This window comes from Bombyx mori, chromosome 2 (genome assembly GCF_030269925.1).
Source record: "Bombyx mori chromosome 2, ASM3026992v2".
Classification (NCBI taxonomy): Eukaryota; Metazoa; Arthropoda; class Insecta; order Lepidoptera; family Bombycidae; genus Bombyx; species Bombyx mori.
Genome location: NC_085108.1, coordinates 5906420 through 5921113, shown reverse-complemented (window position 1 = coordinate 5921113; position 14694 = coordinate 5906420). Strand labels below are relative to the sequence as shown.

Sequence of the window (14694 nt, the reverse complement as noted above, 5' to 3'; positions counted from 1 at the left end):
GCTATTCCCACTTTTGAAGAAACAGCGAGTACTTATACAAGGTCCTAATATTATTACAACTAGCGGTCCCCGAGTAGTCGAAACTCGGCTATAATTAAATGAAATTATAACTTTGAACATTATTATAGACTACTAGCTGACCCGGCAGACTTCATAGTGCCTCAATCGATAAATAAAAGGCCTAAACTTTTGTATAAAATAAACTTAAAACAAACAAAATGAATCCGTCCGATGGGAGACACATGAAAAGGAAAACAAAATTGTTATTTTTATTTAATTCCGAGCATTTTCATTTATGATTAATTACCTTTTAAACCTTCTCTGGACTTCCACAAATAATTCAAGACCAGAAATTTTAGTCAAATCGGTCCAGCCGTTCTCGAGTTTTAGCGAGACTAACGAACAGCAATTCATTTTTATATATATAGACTATTATTGACAAATTATGACTGTTATTAAGAAACGACTATTATTATATTTCTATAATCACAGATTTCGCCCAGACTACGCTATAAAAAAATAATCTATTATTCAAGACAACCAATACTAATCTAAATCTAACAGTAACAGACGTTCTTCAAACGAGGCTTGTGGTGTACTCATTGGTAGGCAGCGGCTTGGCTCTGTCCCTGACGTCCATGAGCGACGGTGACCACTTACCATCAGGTGGGCCGTATGCTCGTCTGCAAAGGCAATAAAAAAACAGTTGGGCAAACAGAATAAGTTGTCGATGTCATCAACTCGGCAGAGTCGTTAATTTAACTCTATTATTTGTAAATATCCTTTTTGCGTCCGAATAAAGGCTTTTATTATTATTACCGCAGTAGTCGAAATTCGACTATAATTAATTGAATTTTTCTTTATAAACATTATTATGGTTCTATTGTCAAACACTATTAGACTTCTTTAATATAATCACAGATTTCGCCAAAACTACACTATAGATAAATAGTATTAAAGACAATATAATATTAAGTTATTCTCAATTTGACTACAGACTTTCAACAATAACAAAAGTTTGACAATAAACGCAGAGTATATGTGTTGTGTCAAATACATGGTAGTGTGTGTGATGTTTTCTTATTGATTTAATGAACATTTTATGCATTAAAAAAAATTCTATATTCTCTGTAAGTGTGGGGATACTCCTCCATCCGCGCAATTTTCGTAAAAAGGCATACAAAGTTTTTGCTTCACGTATTAATTATTACTAGATGATGACCGAGCTTAGCTCGTTTTTTTTTTGATAACGCCATCTTGTTGTGTCTTTAAAGTGGTTAGTTGCCCTCAATTAAGAAAAATAGTATTATTATTCGCTAATAGATGTCGGGAAGAGTTGATTATTGAAAACACGAATAAAACAATATTTTCCGAAAATAAATCGTAGCTAGATCGATTTATCGCCCCCGAAATCTCCTGTATACGAAATTTTATGAAAATCGTTGGAGCCGTTTCCGAGATTCAGATTATATATGTGGGATGGGGTGTCCAGCAGAAATAAAAAGAATATTTATCTTAAACCACTTTTAGTTTTATTTAAAACATAAGCCAAAAACTCCCGTCTTAACCGAATCCACCATAGTTCCCAAAAAAGCCTATCACACTCCCGTGAACCAATCAGCAAGCTTAATTTTCCATTCATACTGTCTCTCTCACACAACACTTTCATACCACATTCCTATCTCTTTCATACAATCATTCGTTCCATTTCTCGCATCCTACATATATATATTAATACACAAGAATTGCTCGTTTAAAGATATAAGATAATATTATAACTAGTGCCCAGCCTTAACTAAAACATGAAAACTATACACGAACTATTTAAACATACTCGTTTGGATATTAATGCTTATTTTATGTGCCCGTTTGAAATGTCAACGGGCTTGTCTTGTCTACATAGGTACGTGTAATAATACGTGTTTGTGTAATTAATACATAAATGTCTTTTATTTATGTACTTGAAAATTATGTGTATATAAAGTTGCTCTTGTTTTCGATACAGTGTAAATATTGTATTTTGCAAACGATTGGGGTAGCGTTTGTTAGATTTTTTTTTTAAGCCTTTTTGTGTTGAGCATATATTGCAGAATGTTCTAAAGGATTTTTGGAAAAAAGTACCTTATTAATTAAATGCGCACAGAATCTAAATTATTTTCCTAAATTGCTACATACTGGATTTGCGTAATTATTTCTGTTATGTGTAAGGGATATATCAAACTGCTCAAATGAGACATATTTTTTACTATAACTGTATTTATTTAATTAGAAAAAAAGAAAACTGCGGAATAGTCGATATTCCGACGCTCCGCACTTTATATGCGTTAATGGAGAGTCGATCTATCGCCGGTTAGTGCTGTAAGCCTTAAAGGAAAAGTTTGAGTAAATGATTTAACGGCTCATAGTACCGCAGCTTTTTTTTTTCGGGCAAGGGTCGAACACTTTTTTATTGCTTAGATGGGTGGACGAGCTCACAGCCGATCTGGTGTTAAATGGTTACTGGAGCCCATAGACATCTAGAAAGTAAATGAGCCATCCACGTTGAGATATAAATTCTAAGGTCTTAATATAGTTACAACGGCTTCCCCACCCTTCAAACCGAAACGCATTACTGTTTCACGGTAGAAATAGGCAGGACGGTGGTACTTTTTTAATTTTTTATTGCTTAGATGGGTGGACGAGCTCACAGCCGATCTGGTGTTAAATGGTTACTGGAGCTCATAGACATCTACAACGTAAAAGCGCCATCCACCTTGAGATATAAATTCTAAGGTCTCAGTATAGTTACAACGGCTGCCCCATCCTTCAAACCAAAACGCATTACTGTTCACGGCTGAAATAGGCGGGGTGGTGGTACCTGCCCGTGCGGACTCACAAGAGTTCCTACCACCAGTAATTACGCAAATTATAATTTTGGGGTTTGATTTTTATTACACGATGTTACTCCTTCACCGTGGAAGTCAATCGTACACATTTGTCAAGTACATATTTCATTAGAAAAATTGGTACCCGCCTGTGGGATTCGAATAACATTGCATCGCTAGATACGAATGCATCGGACGTCTTATCCATTAGGCCACGATGACTTCAAAACCTCCCTTATCCGCGACTGGGGGGCACGCGGAGTATGTGGAACTTGGTGGTCTACAGATGACAGTACCACAGCTGCCAAACTCTTCGTAATTATATGGACATAGTATAAATATAGCAAATTGTATGCAGTTGTGTCCTTACCATTTGAATGCGAGCTTTAATTTTTTTGCAAATACCATTTGGGCAAGGATCCAACGGCAATATGGCGTTGAGCAATGACAGAGTCAGACATTGACTATCTACGTTACGAGCTAATGTACCGAAATGTACTGAAATATTCTACCTTTGGACTAGTCTACCGCACAAAGCAGAACGCAAGATAGATTTGCTGCAATACTAAACCGCTTTGTTCACACGAAAAGCTTGGTTTTCGGTAAAATGCTTCGGTATGCTTCATTAGTGTATCCAATTTCAACACCGTTTTCTGAACATCAGAGATTAAATCTATACTAATATTATAAAGCTGGAGAGTTTGAACGCGCTAATCTCAGGAACTACTGGTCCGATTTGAAAAATTCTTTCAGTGTTAGATAGTCCATCTATTGACAAAGGTTATAGGCTATATTATAACGGCCACGGAAAGGCCAATAAAAGTGGAGTACCAATAAATATTTTTTCAAAATAGCGGTTTCAATAGCTCCTTAACATTCTATAATTCAAAAATATTTTCACTTTCTACGTAAATAAATGAAGTGGGGGTAAAATTTAGCGTAGCCAAAGTAACTATACCACGCGGACGGAGTCGCGGGCAAAAGCTAGTTTACAAAATAAAAAAAATTATGAGAAATATATTCCTACCGATATAATGTTGCGTCTGATGCCCTATATTTTTCATCAGCCTCTTTCTCTCATGGAGCAAACATGAGTTCCATTTTTGAGCGCATATCATTCGGTATCCCAAGGCGGTTCGGTCTTTTGTGTTAAGCGGGCAGTGGCATTGTCAGAGGCTGTTCTCGGGAGCTAGTCTACGAGTTAAGTAAAAAAAAACAGATGACTTTTATCTTACCCCAATCCTATGTCGTATACTGTATCAGCGCTGTAATAAATGTAATTATTCGTTTCCCTGTTCACCTACACTTGTCTCTTTCTATGTACGTTCAAACCAGACAATTAGGTGTTCTATACACGGTCAGTGTTGACTGATTATTCGATCAGTTTTATGTGATGAATAAAGTTATTGGAATTCAGTTTTCGTATCGATTGATAATTAATATGTTGAAGCACCCCTATGTTATTTTTTTTTCATTGTGCTTATTACGGTAACCCGTGTTTGTTAGGGTTGTCGTTCACTTTGAAATTAGTGTATTTATTTTAGAACTTCTAAGTTCAAAACTGGAATGTATTCGTTAAATTAAAATTATAATTATATTTTGTGTAAATTATGATTTGCGCAATTACTGGTGGTGGGACGTCTTGTGAGTCCGCACGGTTAAGTGTCACCGCCATGCTTATTTCTGCCGTGAAGCAGTTTTGCGTTTTGGTTTGAAGGATGGGGCATCCGTTGTACTGTAAAAACTGAGATTTTAGAACTCATATCTCAACGTAGGTGGCGGCATTTACATTGTAGATGTCTATGGGCTCCGGTAACCACTTAACATCAGATGGGCCGTGGGCTCACCCACTCATCTAAGCAATAAAAAAAAAGTACTTCACGTCATTAAAAACGTAAACATAGCAATAGATAGAGGTTTCTTCTGTGTTCCTAGCAATGCTGATGTCCATGGGCGACCTCGGCAATAAACCACAAATACGCCAGAGTTTCAGTCCTTTATCGAAATTCGAGCACAATGTGACGCTGACACTTGTAGATTTCGATAAAATTTTATGTACTTTTTTTTCCTATTTTGTTTTATTAATTGACATTTCGATACCAATTACGTTCCGCAAAGTTTCCGAACATATTAAATATTAAAAGTCACCAAGAGATATTTAAAAAAAAACAACGAACAAACGAGAAAATTTGTTGCTAAATTATTTTCATTTTATTTCTTTAGACGAATTACAGTCTTAGTTGCTCGATTAATGGTCGACATTCAAATACCACGATAACTATCGTCAAATTATAAGAGATATCTTCGCTGTAGCCTTAAGCCGATAAGTGGAACGCCATCTATCGTCGAATAGCAGAAAGAACGACTTTTTACTCGTATTTACCGAGAACGCTTGAGAAGTACAACGCTATCTATTATCAAATAGCGGAAACACATATCGAAACTACTCGACCTGTTCGGAATGTTCTCGACAATTGTAGAGATGTCGTATCGACTATAAAAGCGTTGCAGAGATGACACGGAGGCAGTTAGTAATCGGATCTACTCGAAGCGAAACAGCGAACGGATCACCTGAAGCAAAGCGGCAGAAGGAACCTTTGGGTCTGCGGAGGGACTTCGGTTCCCTCTGTATTTTGTACCGTATGTTCCATGGGGAGTGCTCTGAGGAATTGTTCGAGATGATACCGGCATCTCGTTTTTACCATCGCACCGCCCGCCACCGGAGTAGAGTTCATCCATACTGCCTGGAGCCACTGCGGTCATCGACAGTGCGTTTCCAGAGGTCTTTTTTGCCACGTACCATCCGGCTATGGAATGAGCTCCCCTCCACGGTGTTTCCCGAGCGCTATGACATGTCCTTCTTTAAAAGAGGCTTGTGGAGAGTATTAAGCGATAGGCAGCGGCTTGGCTCTGCCCCTGGCATTGCTGAAGTCCATGGGCGACGGTAACCACTCACCATCAGGTGGGCTGTATGCTCGTCTGCCTACAAGGGCAATAAAAAAATAAAAATAAAAATAAATTAAATTGAAAATTTTAAAGCGTTAGTTAGGTGTTTCATAGAGTTTTGATTTGTACTAAAAGTCGTCGTAGCCTAAAGGATAAGACGCCCGGTGCATTCGTGTTGAGTGATGCACCGGTGTTCGAATCCCGCCGGCGGGTACCAATGTTTCTAATGAAATACGTACTCAAGAAATGTTCGCGATTGACTTTCACGGTGAAGGAATAACAACATCGTGTAATAAAAATCAAACCCGCAAAATTATAATTTGCGTAATTACTGGTGGTAGGACCTCTTGTGAGACCGCACGGGTAGGTACCACTACCCTGCCTATTTCTACTTGAAGGGTGGGGCAGCCATTATACTATACTGAGACCTTAGAACTTATATCTCAAGGTGGATGGCGCATTTACGTCGCAGATGTCTATGGGCTCCACTAACCACTTAACACCAGGTGGGCTGTGAGCTCGGCCACCCATCTAAGCAATAAAATAAAAATTACTTCCGAGATAGTTTTATTTGTCCCGAATCCCAGCGCGTACATCGCGTACATATACATCATTACGTGCATACAGTCGCGCTACTAAAGACGTCATTTGGACGTTGCTCCGAGGCAAAAGGTCGGACTTACGACACACCCCACAACGCACAGAAGCCAGCTTTTGTAATTAAAGAGCACATTATTAAAGAAGGCTAAGTATTAACGTACAATAAGGCTGAGTCTGATTGTCTCGAGCACCGTGGGAATCGAGTTTTGACATAGAAAAAAAAATACACGCTCGTAATTAGCTATGTACAGGGTGCTGCGAAACTGTAGATTAATTGAATATGCAATTTCGAAAAGGGCACATGTCGCATATTTTGTCAAACTAGAGGTCCCGCAGTAGTCGAAATTGTAACTTTGTAAACTATTATGATTGTATTTTATACTTCTATAATTACAAATTTCGCCAAGACTACACTATAAAAAATATTAACAAAGACAAACAATATTTAATCTCGATTTGACACAGACGTCAAGAATAAAAGTTTGACAATAAAAAGTATGCATGCGTGTGTGCGTCAAATACATGGTATTTAGTGTGTGTAATGTTTTTTTTATTGATTTAATGTATGTTTTGTGCATTATTTTTTAAAAATATTAGCATTGTGCACTTCTTCTCTATATTCTCTATAAGTGTGGAAAATTTCATACTCCTCCGTCCGCGCAATTTTCGTAAAAAGGGATACAAAGTTTTTGCTTCACGTATTAATATATAGATACGTTTTTCATATACATGTACTTTTGAGGCCTTACCTACATCAATTTTATAATAATTCCAGTAATTTTCAATTGCTAATAATTAACGCTAAAATATATCTCAAAAGTTAATATTTTAAATTTTACACTGCTTTAGAAAATAATCAGTTTTTCTTTTCATTTCGTGAACATTTTACATTGTCAGAGATGTGCCCTTTTCGAAATTGCATATTCAATTATACTCGTCGAACTCGGCAAAAGACGTGCAACCTAACCTAAACATCAGCCCGCTGAGTTTCTCGCCGGATCTTTTCAGCGGATCGCGATTACGAGTAGTAATGCGTTTCGGTTTGAAGGGTGGGGCAGCCGTTGTAACTATACTGAGACCTTAGAACTTATATCTCAAGGTGGCGCATTTACGTTGTAGATGTTTATAGGCTTTCAGTAACCACTTAACAGCAGGTGGGCTGTGAGCTCGTCCACCTATCTAAGCAATAAGAAAAAATTATTCACACACTCCATCCATGTCTTCTTTAGCCTATTTACCCTAATCAAAGATTTTGGGCGATTTTTTCTTTTGATGTGGCTTAGTTATATTTATCAGGTATGTAAGTTTCCATTCGTATTGACTGTAAATACTACATCTGGCTGTTGAGCTTAAAGCCGTTGGTTCCGTGTTAAAAAAAACATAAGATTCAATATAAACAGCAGCACAATAAAGAACCGGAGCAAATCTGAAACACAAGCAATAAAAAAAATAGTATTATAGATTCACTTGCGAAGCAGCTGCTCTTGAGTTGTTGGGCTCTTGAGTGTTAGGTCTTCTTCGGAGACGCTTGGGCACCTGTTAGCAAATCTCACCCCTCCTGGCTGAGCCTTTGCTCGCCCACCTGTTCTGGTGAAACTGGAAAATCCTCCAGAGTACACTAGTAATCTTTCAATAATAATAAAAAATGTAGATTTTTTATTTAATTGCACAGTCACGAGAGTCGGGCTCTGAGGAATGATTCTAGATGATCCCCCTCATCCCCTCATCTATTTTTGTCATCTCACTTCCCGCCATTGGAGCAGAGTTCATCTATATTATCTGGAACCGCTGCGTTCATCGACAGTGCGTTTCCAAAGATCTTTTTTGCCACGTACCATCCGACTTTGAAATGAGCTCCCCTCCACGGTGTTTTCCGAGCGCTATGACATGTCCTTCTTCAAACGAGGCTTTCGGAGAGTAATTAATCGTAGGCAGTAGCTGACGTCTATGAGTGACGCCCATCCAAAGACATGAGTTCTACTACTGCTGGATTTTTTCTCAAAGATATAATTTAAAATAGTGGTTTACGTTAAATTCAAATTACTTATTGTGGTTTTATTCTTCTTCGTTTTTGATACTTAAATCAAAATTCTTCTTGTAATAAACAATGTTGTGTATATGAGAAACGACTTCGCTAGCTTTGTCCTTTCCCTCTCTCAAAGGACGAATGGTTCGCGAGACGCTCTGTCTATTTTCTCACTCTCGCTCTTCCTAAATTGTATCTTTGCTCTCTCTAGCCGTAACGAATCTGTCGCGAATTAAATTTTACTATCACCGCGTCTAAAGAATTTATTAATACATTCCTTTTAATACTGTATAAACTGTTATATGTATGTATGGATGTATGTATGTATGGATGTATGTATGTGTGTATGTATTTGTAACTTAATATAAATTTCATTGCACCTACCACTATTCACTCTGCACTACCTTTGGTTGACTGGTAGAGAATGCCTTACGCATTAAGTCCGCCACTGTAAATTTTACATGAAGTGTAATAAATAAATAAATAAAATAAAGAAGATTCACTTCAAAAAATGTTAAAAATATGCATATATAAACGATATAATATGACTTTCGAAACATCCTGTATATGTTTTATGAGGTCGCGTATAAGGGCGGCAATATATAAATATTCACGACTGTATTTATGTTTGATTAAGGAATCCGTTTTTAATTAACACAAACAAATTCACCATTTAGCGCGTCTGTTAATAAATAAGGCACTAACTATAATACATAAACTTATACGTTAAGAAGCCATTAACCCATCTAGCTATGTAAAGTCGAAGTGTTATTTACTTTAAAATATACATAGACACTAGCTGGCCCGGCAAACGTTGTTTTGCCATATAGATTATTTCTAGGAAAGATAAATAACCTAGATACCGACTGCAGCGCCATCTGCCGGGCTGATTTGTAAATCTAAACCATTCTCGAATCCACCTGAAGGTACACAGAAAGTATCATTAAAATCGGTCCAGCCGTCTAAGAAGAGTTCAGTGACAAACACACGCACAGAAGAAATCTATACAAATACTAGCGACCCGCCCTCGCTTCGCTTCGGAAACTTTAATTTATTAATGATTTCTCCACTATTTAATGGACTTTATTAAACATATAAACCTTCCTCTTCAATCGCTGTATCTATTAAAAAAAACGCATCAAAATCCGTTGCATAGTTTTAAAGATTTAAGCATACATAGGGACAGATATAGGGACAGAGAAAGCGACTTTGTTTTATACTATGTAGTGATATGTATAAATCTACAGTGGTTTTTACAGATGTTCCGTTAGAACTACTGAACCGTACATTTGACACCGATTGACTTGAAATTTGGTATTCGTGTAGAAAATACACGTACTTAATGGATAGGCTAATATTTATATGAGTGTTGGACTCCCTACACCAGTTGCGGGGGCGTTAATGATGAGAATCTTTGTGGGGGTGAGAAATAATAATGTTAATTTTAAAGATAGGTATCGGATCCGGATAGCCTGCCGACCGAGAGGGCTGGTGGTCGTGGCGCCGACGACCGCCGGTCCGGCGTCCCGAGGGGGAGGGTGATGGGAGAGATGTGCTCCGCACTAAACGCTTCACTTTCCCCCCTCTGCCTCTTCATGAGTTCTGTCTCATGCGAGGTTTGGAAGTTGGTTGTTGAGCGACAGGAGGTTTTAGTCAGTTCGACTCTAACATGCTCCGCCCTCCATCCCCAGTGGAAGACGGAAGTCCGGCGATTGCCTCCTGGAAAAAAAAAAGACGTTTCGGATCGCCATACGCTGTAGAGTTTACTGATAAAAAACCTCTTTCAAACTTCATAATTATTACTTCAGAATACGGTTCTGAATCTCGCGATCGGATTCGCGACTTCATAAGTCAAACGTAATTGTAAAAGCGAAAATAGACTTTATTATGAGATGAATTAAACGCCGGATTTCCTTCAAACGCTATTCGAACAAAAGACCTTTTGTCTTTGAATACGTGAACTTCGTTTTGATCTCAAAACCTTAAAGCCGTCCGTGAATGTTACGAGTTCTAGTGAATGTTGAAGTTATGTTGGCATTTTGTATTGAGTTTAACGTAGGATACTGTTAAATAGGATAGGCGAAGAAACAATAAGCCAAGTTTGCTATTTATTACCCCAGTATATAGAAATACGGTAGGGTAGGTACCACAACCCTGCCTATTTTTTGCCGTGAAGTAGTAATGCGTTTCGGTTTGAAGGGTCGGGCAGCCGTTGTAACTTGTTTTTATTGCTTAGATGGGTGGACGAGTACACAGTCCACCTGGTGTTAAGTGGTTACTGGAGCCCATAGACATCTACAGCCGTAAATGCGCCACCCACCTTGAGATATAAGCTCTAAGGTCTCACTATACTTATAGTTATAACGGCTGCCCCACCCTTCAAACCCAAATGCATTACTGCTTCACTGCAGAAAATAGGCAGGGTTGTGGTGGTACCTACCCGCGCGGACTCACAAGAGGTCTTACCACCAGTATAAAACTATAGACTATACTTGAGACTTTAGAACTTATATTTCAATGTGGGTGGCGCATTTACGTTGTAGATGTCTATGGGCTCCAGTAACCCCTTAACACCAGGCGGGCTGTGAGATGGCTACCGCACCCTTCAAACCGAAACGCATTACTGCTTCACGGCAGAAAATAGGCAGGGTTGCGGTTTTTTTTTTATTATTGAAAGATTACTGGTGGCCCGAAGGCCCCTTTCCAGTTTCACCAGGACGCTGAGAAGATCCGGCGAGAAACTCAGCGAGCTGATGCATGGGTTAGGTTGCACGTCGAACTCTTTGTCGTCGAGTTCGACGAGTACGGTTACCGAGGTCCCTAAGCCTGCTCCTAGTGTTAGAGCTGAAGGCGTCTAATGCAAAGGATAAAGGGCTGTGGTGCCTACCCGCGCGGACTCACAATCGTACCTTCAAAACTTGAAAAGAAGAACGCGTCATTCCAAATTGATTCGCATATCGTTTTCGCTTGAGCGACACACGATCGCACGTGTATTTGTTATGGCGTCATAGGAATCACACACGAGTGAAGCTAGCTCGGTCGATTCATTTGAATTACGGCATTGCGTTGTGACACGCGCACATACATACATACGAAGAAACATATCGAGGTGTGCAAGGTTTCTTTTCTTTTTTCTTTACGGCAATAGTTTTAACTTTATGCCAGCTTAAAAGAAAGGCTGTTTGTGTAAATGTAACCGGAGTTCAATTAGAAACATCGAACTGTTGATGCTAATCTTATCTTATTATTTTTAAACGAGCAATTCTTGTATATATATAATCTGAATCTCGGAAACGACTCCAACGATTTTCATAAAATTTTGTATACATGGGATTTCGGGGGCGATAAATCGATCTAGCTACGATTTATTTTCAGTAAATGTTGTTTTATTCGTGTTTTCAACAACCAACTCTTCCCGACATCTATTGGCGAATAATAATACTATTTTCCTTAATTGAGGGCAACTAACCGCTTTAAAGACACAACAAGATGGCGTTATCAAAAAGCGAGCAAAGCTCGATCATCGTCTGGTCTATACTAATATATAAATCACAGTGGTTTTTACGGATGTTCTGTTATAACTACTGAACCATGCATCCGATTGACTTTAAACTTGGTATCCATGTAGAAAATACTAGGCCTATAGGATAATATTTATATGAGCCTAATAATAATAACAATAAATAATAAAGTTAATTTTAAATGCCCAGCGAAGCCGGCGAGTACTGCTAGTCTATACTAATATTATAAATGTTGTTTGTTTATTTTGTTTGTTTGAACGCGCTAATCTCAGGAACTACTGGTCCGATTTGAAAAATTCTTTCAGTGTTAGATAGCCCATTTATTGAGGAAGGCTATAGGCTATATAACATCACGGTAAGGTCGATACAAGTACAATAAATAATGTTTCAAAATATTTTCACTTTCTACGTAAAGAAGTGGGGGGGTAAAATTTAGCGTCATGCCAAAGTAACTATTCCAAGCGGACGGAGTCGCGGGCAAAAGCTAGTACCAAATAAAACGGACCTTTAATTACAAAGATGATTGTCGCGTGTTAAGCGAAATCTCGCTTAAACCAAATAGCCTTTCACTTCTCGATATTATGATTTAAAAGAGATAAAACTGTCGGAGTACGCCAGAACATTAGTACCGCCGCGTTTGAAGCAAGTCAATATAGTATTTTTGATGGGATTTTTTTTTTATTACTGATTACTGTTGCAAGTGACTGAGTTGCAGTGACTGAATAATAAAAATAAACTATCGGGAATTCATATTATTATAGTAAAGGCACCGAATTTAAAAAAAAAAGAATCGTCAAAATCAGCTTTGAAAAAATACAGTCTATTTGAGAACCGCCTTACTATTTTGAAGGCAGTCAAAAATTAGGACCAATGTCTCACAGGTGCATTTGAGGCACGATTCACTACCATCGCTTGTCTCCAATTCTAGGAGAGAGGAAAGATTGTTATTCCTGTTATCTATACAGTCAAACCTGGATAAGCGAGAGTTCAAGGGAGCACTATCTCATTCTCGCTTATAGAGGTTTCTCACTAACCCGAGTTTCTCACTAATGCACCCTCTGAATTTGATTTCGGGATTTTCCGAATTCAAACGTATTCACTATTTTAAGTTTATCACTTAATGACAGTACTTTAATTTTCCGTTTTGACATGATGGAGAACAGAACTTTCCTTCGCAATTGATTAACGATAAACTGAGTAAGTCCGACAAACAGGACGGTACACAGGCACACGTGTCCATTCGAAAAGAATGCGATAAAATAGCAACGTTATTTAGTTCCGTTAAATAGAATAGTTTCAATATTGACGAGAAAACAATACAAAAACAATGGTAGGAAGTTCCACGAAAGTTAAGAATGAGTCATAAAATAGCAGATGTTAAATTTGTAATTTGTTTTGTCATTTGTTCCTCCTAAATAATATAAATAAATAAAGTTCGACTGTCGCTTATAGAGGTATAGATACGTAGCAGTCTCACTTACGGAGGTCCATGAGGGAAAAACGACTCTCGCTTACCGAGGTTTCTGTTTCTCGCTAATAGAGGTTTTAGGAGCTTAAAATGACGGGTCCTGGCTATTACTCTCACTTATAGAGTTTTCTCACTTATCCAGTTCTCACTTACCCAGGTTTGACTGTATATTAATACGTGAAGCAAAAACTTTGTATCCCTTTTTACGAAAATTGCGCGGACGGAGTAGTATGAAATTTCTCACACTTATAGAGAATATAGAGAAGAAGTGCACAATGCTAATATTTTTTTTAAATAATGCATAAAAGATACTTTAGATCAATAAAAAAAACATCACACACACTACCATGTATTTGACGCTCACACGAATGCATACTATTTATTGTCAAACTTTTGTTCTTGACGTCTGTTGTCAAATTGAGAATAGATTAAATATTGTTCGTCTTTATTGATATTTTTCTATAGTGTAGTCTTGGCGGAATTTGTGATTATAGAAGTATAATAATAGTCTTTGAAAATACAATCATAATAGTGTACAGACTTACAATTTCAATTAATTATAGTCGAATTTCGACTACTGCGGGACCACTAGTTAATCATTATTATACGTAACACACCGCAGTCTTGTCGTTTTGTATAGCTTACACGGGCCGATTTTGGGCGGTCCCGTTGATATGCGGTGGCGCGTAACCCCAAAGCTTGACCCCAAGACCCCAAGGCTGCGGAGAACGAACGCACAAGCGAACCCGCTTGTTGCGCAAGCCATCGTACGTTGAACCGCCGATGGTTTCAAAGCACTAAGTTACATTCGTAAACTTGGCTATATTGACTATATATTATATAAAAATGAATTGCTGTTTGTTAGTCTCGCTAAAACTCGAAAACGATTTAGCTAATTTTGGTCTTGAATTATTTGTGGAAGTCCAGAGAAGGTTTAAAAGTTAGATAAATATGAAAATGCTCGGAATATAAATAAAAATAACAATTTTGTTTTCCCTTTGATGTGTCCCCCGTCGGACGGATTCCTTTTGTTTGTTTCAAGTTTATTTTATGCAAAAGTTTAGGTCTTTTGTTTATCGATTGAGGCACTACGAAGTCTGCCGGGTCAGCTAGTAACCTAATTAAAAGTTATTCAGAATGTCGGCTAAAAATCAAATTCAATTACATTTATTGTATAAGGTACATACATACATACACATTTTTTGCGTAAACTGCTTTTCGTGATTAGTTTTTTTTTTTTCTTAATTTCGACAGGCAATGGCGAATCGT

General features: G+C 37.9%; 1 protein-coding gene and 1 long non-coding RNA gene across 4 annotated transcripts in view; one reads left to right on the top strand and one right to left on the bottom strand.

Moving 5' to 3' along the window:
• LOC134200481 (uncharacterized) overlaps window positions 1-14694 on the bottom strand; it is a 330115-nt gene that overhangs the window by 145021 nt on the left and 170400 nt on the right. The gene's annotated exons all lie outside the window — the stretch shown is intronic.
• The window catches only part of LOC110384750 (WD repeat-containing protein 7), a 130519-nt gene that overhangs the window by 64728 nt on the left and 51097 nt on the right, over window positions 1-14694 (top strand). The gene's annotated exons all lie outside the window — the stretch shown is intronic.